Source organism: Hippichthys cyanospilos, chromosome 4, assembly GCF_059441005.1.
Source record: "Hippichthys cyanospilos isolate Australia breed blue-spotted pipefish chromosome 4, RoL_Hcya_1.0, whole genome shotgun sequence".
In the NCBI taxonomy this organism is placed as follows: Eukaryota; Metazoa; Chordata; class Actinopteri; order Syngnathiformes; family Syngnathidae; genus Hippichthys; species Hippichthys cyanospilos.
Window position 1 is genome coordinate 9,562,272 of NC_142372.1, and position 8,039 is coordinate 9,570,310.

An 8,039-nucleotide genomic window follows, 5' to 3' on the forward strand; every position below is an offset into this window, starting at 1 on the left:
TAAAAAGTGAAGATAGTATTTATGCCAATTTTTCCCCTTAAGATGAAAAGTGATATCAGCTCCAAATATCAATAACAGGAAGTGAACAATATTTATCACCTCGTAGTAATGGCAAAACAGTAGTTTTGTTGACATATGAGTGTATGTTTTCATTGGTGGGGCTATCTTTTGTTCTCCAGTTCCTGGAAATGATACAACCTGAAGTCTGAGGTCTTGCAACGTGGAGCTGGAAATACAGCACTGATAAATAAGAATGTTGACAGGGAAAAATATTGCTAATATTTTTTTTTCAGAATTTAGATAATAAGGTTATGCACTTGATTCACTATACAGACACATTTAATAACCTTTATATATTTTTTCATATTTAACATTCACTGCCAGTCAATCCGTGACACCTATAACCATCAATGGCAGTGAATGAGTTTAGGTAGAGAATCTTTTAGTATTTTTTTTTTTTTTTTAACTTCTGCAGTGCCAGGACATTATGGTTCAGGATTTAGTTGTGCCATCATAGATGTGTCAGCAAGCTGACTCTTGCTGTTGTCTGTCTTTAGAGCGCAAACTGGTTGAAACCAAAGAAGTGCAATCCGTCGACCAAATTCTTGGAGTCAATCAATTAGCTAACAAATTATTATGCTATTTAAGTTTGACCTGAAAATCACCTCCCCCAGCAAAGTGTTAAAACCGGATTGAGCTGGGCTAACCTGTAACCATGGTACCTGAGAATGTCAGCCAACAAAAGACCGGAGCTCTCTGAATGCCCTGCCAAAAACACACACATACACTTATACTTCCCCACTCACGCACTCACTCACCCACTCACTTATACGGTCAGCATTTATTTTCTAGGCCTTGTAGCAATAAGAGTTTTATGACCCCTTTTTTTTTTGGCCATGTGAAATATAACCCAGCATCCTCTGTAAAGCTGAATTAAGGAAGCAAATATCTCTAGTGCTCATGTGATGTCTACAGGCACACAACAAAGCTGATGAATCCGTCATTCCGCCAACCCTCTTTGTGTGAGAAAGAAATTGCCGCCATTAAAAAGAACAGAGGCTATTGGGCTGTTTTAGCATAAACTGCAGCAAAAAATGTAGCCCTTAAAGCCATACATGAAGCAAGAGCTGCATTTGTTGTACTTGTTTTCTCGACATTTACCTCCGAAGCACAACTTGTTATTAGTGCTCTAGGGGGATTCTGGTCATTGCAATGGCAGATAGCTACATCTCTTGACAGTTATCATAAATCTTGCAGTCTACACTTTCGCTTTGTGCTCCCAATTTGTCAAACAGCACAAGCAGGTGGATTTGCATTACTAACTCTGGGTACTGTCAGGGAACTACAATTAGCTGAAAAAAAGGGCATAAGTGGCTTTACAGGGCATGCATAACTTTATCACTTTTTTTTCTGAGGTCTAACTATTGAGGTTACCTATTTCCTGAATTTGGTCATGTGATGTTCACAAGCCGAGCCATGATTTCTCATTTTCTGTGCCCTGAGCAACTGCGATGTCATTTTCAGTTGACATCACGAGGCAAAGTGGCCAACCTGCTGAGCCGTGATTCGTCGTTACCTGAACAACTGTGACGTCATTTTCAGGTGACAGCAAGAGGCAAAATGGCCACCCAACCCAGATGCATAAAAAACAGGTAGGTTCTGGTGCTTAATTGTTATCCCACAAATGCAATAATAATCATAATACTGTGTTTCAACCAGTGGGGGCCACATATAGCAAGTTTGTCCTTCCCGGTTAATATAAAGCTAATGGAGGGCGTAAAAGCAAGAATATCAAATCAAGCTCTTGTCCAGGGCTATGTGGAAAACTATGGGCAGGATCTGGGGCATTCTACATGCCTCAGTGAGCGATGGCTCTTCCCTTGATTTTTTTTTTTTTTTTTAACGTTAGCCTTTTTCTCCACACAATTGTCATCACTGCAGTTGCACTATGCAACCTTAAAAAATCTTTGTGATGGGCTTGCCCAAATTCAGTCGGAATAGGCTCCAGCTCACGTGCCAACCAAAGAACCAAGATGTGTAAAGGACAAAGATGGATGGGTAAAAATGCGTCATATTTCACATTGTTATAATATTTCTCATTGTTATAATGTCATTGACAAAATATCTGGTCATCATCTAAAACCCCAGAACTAAGAAGCAATGACAACCACTTGAGTACACTTGAAATGTTGCTGGGATTACAAATAAATAAATATACAGTATTTCCAAAAAGAAAAGATAATGAATGAAGGGAAATAAATTAAAGCCTTTGGAAGGGTTCCACTGCCTGAGTCATGAGACCAAGCGTGACAGCTTGAACACTTGCGCCCTGTGGCCATGGCTCAGCAGTGAGTGCACAGCGTGGTGTGGCACGCCATGCCTCCCTGCTATACCTTCAAGCAAATGCATATCCTGATGATGCACAGCATGTGATGCCCTCTTTCTATATCTAAAGCTCACTGTTATGTGGACTAAAGAGGAGCAGGGTTAGCCAGCGCTGACCCTCATTCAAGAGCAGTAGGAAACATTTTGTTAAATGAGAGCCTCTATAAATGTATACGACTATATGCAAGAGTAATATCCTTACACTTACTCTACAAACACACTAGATCTAGATTTAGTTGGCAGGGTATGTGAGAAACCAGGAACTTCACTTCATCACACTAGATTAATTGAAAAATGAAACAAGTGGAAACTGTGACCGACTTTGCTCCAAAGTCTCTTCAAGGCCAGTGGAAAGAACTTTATCAGTCATCTTCAAATTAGTAAGTGTGTGTGGCATGTAAATGGATTAGTGCGTGAGATAACAGTGCTCAGAAACATGCCGCAGCCACACAATTCACACACACAAATACAAATGCGTACGCACACACGCAAAGCGTTTACCCAAGAGCACAACTGAGTGATGCAAGATCAGTTACACGCAGCTCAGTGGCCGCTAATGACTGAGCTGATCAAGTCCATGGTAATGATAAACAAACATACCACAAGTTATATAAAAACCTACTGGAGTTTTAAAGTACACATGATGTATTATCCATCCATCCATTTTCTATAGCCGCTTGCAGACTTGCTGGTGCCTATCCCAGCTCTGTCCGGGCAGTAGGTGGACACCCTGAACTGGTTACATGATTATTTTTTTCACAATTTAAAATCATTATCAAGAGTCTTACAAAAAGGCTTGACATTTTTTTGTCAAAATACATAGTGGTAAAGAATTACCAGACATGACAAAGAGAGCCTATATTACTGTTGCCAACTTCACCAATTGCCTGACACCTTTGGCAATTATTTTGAACAAAAAAGCAGTTACAATCAACTTGGGATGGGAGGATTTCTTGTGTAATGAGATTTCGCAAGATTGGAATGCCTCGAGATTTCTGCACATTTATTCAGCCTTAAATGCAATGGAGGGCCACTAGGTTGATGGGTAGACAAAAAAGTGACAATTTTGTGGAGTAGGCGCGCTATGCACCTGTAAGAAAGAAATAGAGAAAGAGCGCAATGAAGCACAGTACACAGATGAAATATGGGAACCTCCGATTAAGAATAGTAACACATTCAATGATAAGACAAAAGACAGTTTGTAAACATAGCAAAAAAAATCAATCTATACACCACAGCTAAAATGAACTGTATGCAAAGGAAATTGTAGTGCTACCAACAAAACCAGAAACTCACCATGTCTTCGAATAGGCCTCCAACCAGGAATGCGACAACAAGAAACGCTTTCACAGCTCCACTGGTCCCATCAAGTACAAAAGCTACGACATTAACATTCGATATTGGTGCACATCAAGTGTGATAATAAGCCTTTTTCGAGTTTACTTGTACTTTTGTGACAGTGGATTTCAGCGGCTGCTCCAGACCTTTGAACCACGGTATGAGATCCCGTCACAACATCACTTAAGTCGCACAACTGACAAGAAACCACCGACTGCCCACTGACAACACAATCGTGAGAATGTGGACACGCTTGTATTTTTGGGAAGAAAAAAAAAAGTGACTCCTAAAGAGAACACAGCTGTTATACAATCCCAGTTTGCTGGTAAGGTGCACCATAGATGTCTTATTGTGGTACCCAGAAGTAAGGTCAATATTGTAGGTATTATTTGTATGAATGTTTACTTTATTTGTTTATGTTTGGCACTCAAAACAAAAAGTTTCATTTGTCCAAGTTCAGCTGTTCTGGAAGAGGAAAAATCTTAGCTCTTATTTGTAACTGGAGCAGCATTTGGAAAATGAGTCAATAATTAGTGATATTTACATATTTACATTGACTTTAGAACTAAATTTTCATTTACTTGGAGCCTTCTCAATAAAAAGAAATCTTTGAAAACTAAAATTTATATCAGGCATGTTTTTTAAAATTTTTCATTTTAAACATTTTGCAAAAATCTCGTCTCGTTATTGTGGATTCAATCTCGTGAGATATTTCACCCCGTGCGACTTGTGTTTCATCCCATCACTCGCAGCAGCACAGAGTGATGAGAATTCAGGGGGACTTGAGGTCGCAATTGCGCAGAGTGATCTGATCCACTGGTAAGTATCAAACAGAGCCACGCAACAGTACGCTATGATGTACATTGAATAAGATGTATGACTCTTGATCATGATAAAGTTACTGTAATATCAGTGGGAAAACTGCTATGAGATACAGTGACCCGTCGTCCTTTTCAGGGGTAAGCTAGGGCATGTAAATGTCTCAGGATTCTTCTGTAGGAAAATAATGGGTTTTCTTTTCCTGGCCATTACCATTATTGACTTTACGATGATTTCTGTGTGTTGTTATGCTATACAATACAAAAGTACTGTGCTGCTGTCATGTGACCAGTGGTCATGTGAATGTAGGAACTTAGAAATTGAGGAATCAGCTTAACACCTGATGATGGGATCATGGGTCAAAAATCGGCGCCATTGGCCGGCCTTATTACAACACGGAGTGGTGTATGCAGTTTAAGTAACAATATATTGAAAAAGCTTGAGGCAAAGCTTTTGCTTCAAACTTTTTTTCTAATCAAATTATACATCCAGGTAAGCGCTGAAGAGCGGGAGTTAACTTCTTTTTATCGTTATGTGATACTTAGAATACAAAAAAAAAGAGAGAGAGAGAGAGAGAGAGAGCGAGAGAGAGAGAGAGAGAGAGAGAGAGAGGGAAAGGGGAGAGAGAGAGAGATCCGTGGTGTTACACCTTCATAGTTAAAGGTGGTTCATTTATTTTTACACTGACATCTAAAGGGATACATGAAAGGTTGCCCCCGCAATTAATAAAGGTTTACAGTTTGGAACCAGTATTTCATTAATGATTAATCAATGGACAATTCATTATCTACTTTACCACCATACAGGGGGCATTTCAATGTCACAACGGTACGCAATGAATTAGTTTGTGCAGCGGCGTTAGAATACTTCATTACGTGGCATAAGAACACACTTACATGTACTGCTTTTTACTGTTTTTCATTGGTTCGTTTTCTAATTATCTGACAGGAACCTTTTTTTGACAATAACTGTAATATGTGTGCTCTAAAGGGGGCATGGCCTAGTGATTGACATCAGAAACAAGTCCGGTTAGTCTTGGTCCCAGCATCCGGGAGGGATTTTGGCCAGTTTGTCCTGTTCGAGGAACGGCAAAAAAATGCATCAGCAACTGTGGCTCTTCTTTTTCTCAACTGTATTGATCAGGGGTGTATCTATAGCTTACTTGTACCTCAAATTATAGCGCGCACTACAAAGCAGAAAAAAAAAACCTAAGCCAATGATTTCCACCCAGTGCTGCGTGGGATGTTTAGGTGTTTTCTAGGTAAATATCCAATTTCACTAGATTGGTCCAATTTTTATAAACTGTATTTATTTAGAAATAATACACAGGTGTTCAACTATCCATACCAATGATGCATAGTGAATGGAAGAACAATTAAATGCTCTACCATTAGATGGCGAAAGGTACATAAATGAGTGTCAATCCACTTGTTGAGAAATTTTTGTTACATAGTTTGCTATGAAATCTGTCTAATTTTAATACAACATGCCTTGGCTCATTAGTTGGGAAACACATAGGTTGGAAATTGAAAAACTCATGAATTTAAATACTGTACGTGTTAGTTTAAGTACAGTATCAGTGATACAATACAACCACTACCATTCTAGAAGGTCAAAGTTTCAACAACTTTTAAGACTACATTCAGACAGGAGATGTGCCCTAATTCTGATTTTTAAGTCCACCAATTACTTTTTTTTAACTTTCAAGAAAGCTGCAGCTGATCTTTTAATGACAGTTCAAAAGACACAGATCAGATTATATCAAATGCAACCGAGGCCACTTGGGTGTGTAGTCCTGAAACTGATCCATGTCCAATCTTTTGTCATGCGACTTCAGCCTGATTGACCAGATCACTTTCATTCAACCTGCATGGGACCCGATAAGTGACAAATTTCACAATTCTGTGCTCAAAAAGCAGGTTGGAAAAAATAAAATAAAAAATACAACAATGGCGAATGAAGCGGAAAAACCTCACTCTTTCCCTCCTTAATTTCCCCATTGAATTTAATGGATTGAAAATACTGCAGTGCCAGTATGGCAGTCATTTCAACATTGCCAGCCATTCGTTTTGGCCATCCATTGTGGTAAAAAAAAAAAAAAAAAAACTGAAAAAAAAAGACTAAACTTACAAAAAAAAACTAAACTTACATCAAATATGATCATGAACAAAAATGCATGTTGCAGAAATATATATACATATACATATACATATATATATATATATATATATATATATATATATATATATATATATATATATATATATATATGTGTGTGTGTGTGTGTGTGTGTGTTTAAAAAGTGATTGTGTTCACTAAAATTCTTTTAATCACCCAAATACTGTCAAAATGTAGTTTCACAGCAATATGTTTAAAACAGTGGTACCGCGATATTCTGCTCACGGTTATCACACCGTCCAAATGTAATATCGGTGAGCAACTGTAATTATGTGTAGGAATTTTAGGGGTTCAAAATTGGCAAACAAACAAACTAAAAAAAAACGCGAATCCCTCTCTGACAAAACAGAAACTTTTTAGAGAAAAAAAAATCTAACATCAATTCAAAGCTTGAAAAGTGCCCAAGGTGAAGAGCCCAACGCGGGAGTGCATGGCACCAACGGCGGTCTCACTCCCTCTCGACCTCCACGACAGAACAAACTGTCCAAATGAGTAAGGTGCCCCACGTTCCATAAAAGACGACAGTTGAGCGGACATGACAACTCGTCTACGCACCAAGAACACGTGCGAAGAACGCCAGTATTTGTAGACGAAAATCGCAGGTTGGAATTGTTATTGACACCGCCACTAACGTCAGGGTTGCGACTGGAAGCTAGTTAGCATGTAGGCTACGGAGCTAGCCACTTAGCCTGCTATGCGCCCGTGTGGGTGGATGATAAGCGTGGGCTTTTCACGCCGGAGCCTTTTAACGGCGTTAAAAGGCCCCGGCGTGTTAGTCGGGGTGTCAGCAAACACAAGCGAGATCCTTCTGGAGCCGAAGAGGCAAACACATGCACGGGTGGCTCTTCCACTCACAAACCGCACGCATTCACGACGACCCACCGGCGCCAATTTGACAACCCGACAAAAGCGCCTCAATTGCGGGCTACAAGAGGAGGAGGGAGCGGCCACCTACCATTCTCGTCACCGTTGAGACACAGGGGGAGCTGCGGCGTGGCTTCTAGCCATCTATCGGCGGTGATCTGTGGTGTTAGCTTCGGAGAGAAAGCTTGATGGACGCTGGAGAGATCCGCTTCGGCTGCAGCTCCAACGGAAGGTTGCTTTTTCATAATTGTGCGACTCCTGACTGACTCGGCGTGACGGAGCGGCTGAGTCAGCCGGCCCAACTCTCACTGTCACATGGCCGGGGAGGGGAGGAGCTTCCTGCCACATGTGCCTTTGTTTTACTCCACGCCGGACTGGACGCACGCAAGTCACCGGCGTTCTCGGTGAGAAAATACATTACGATTACGAAGCTATGTAAAAAAAAAAAAAAAAAA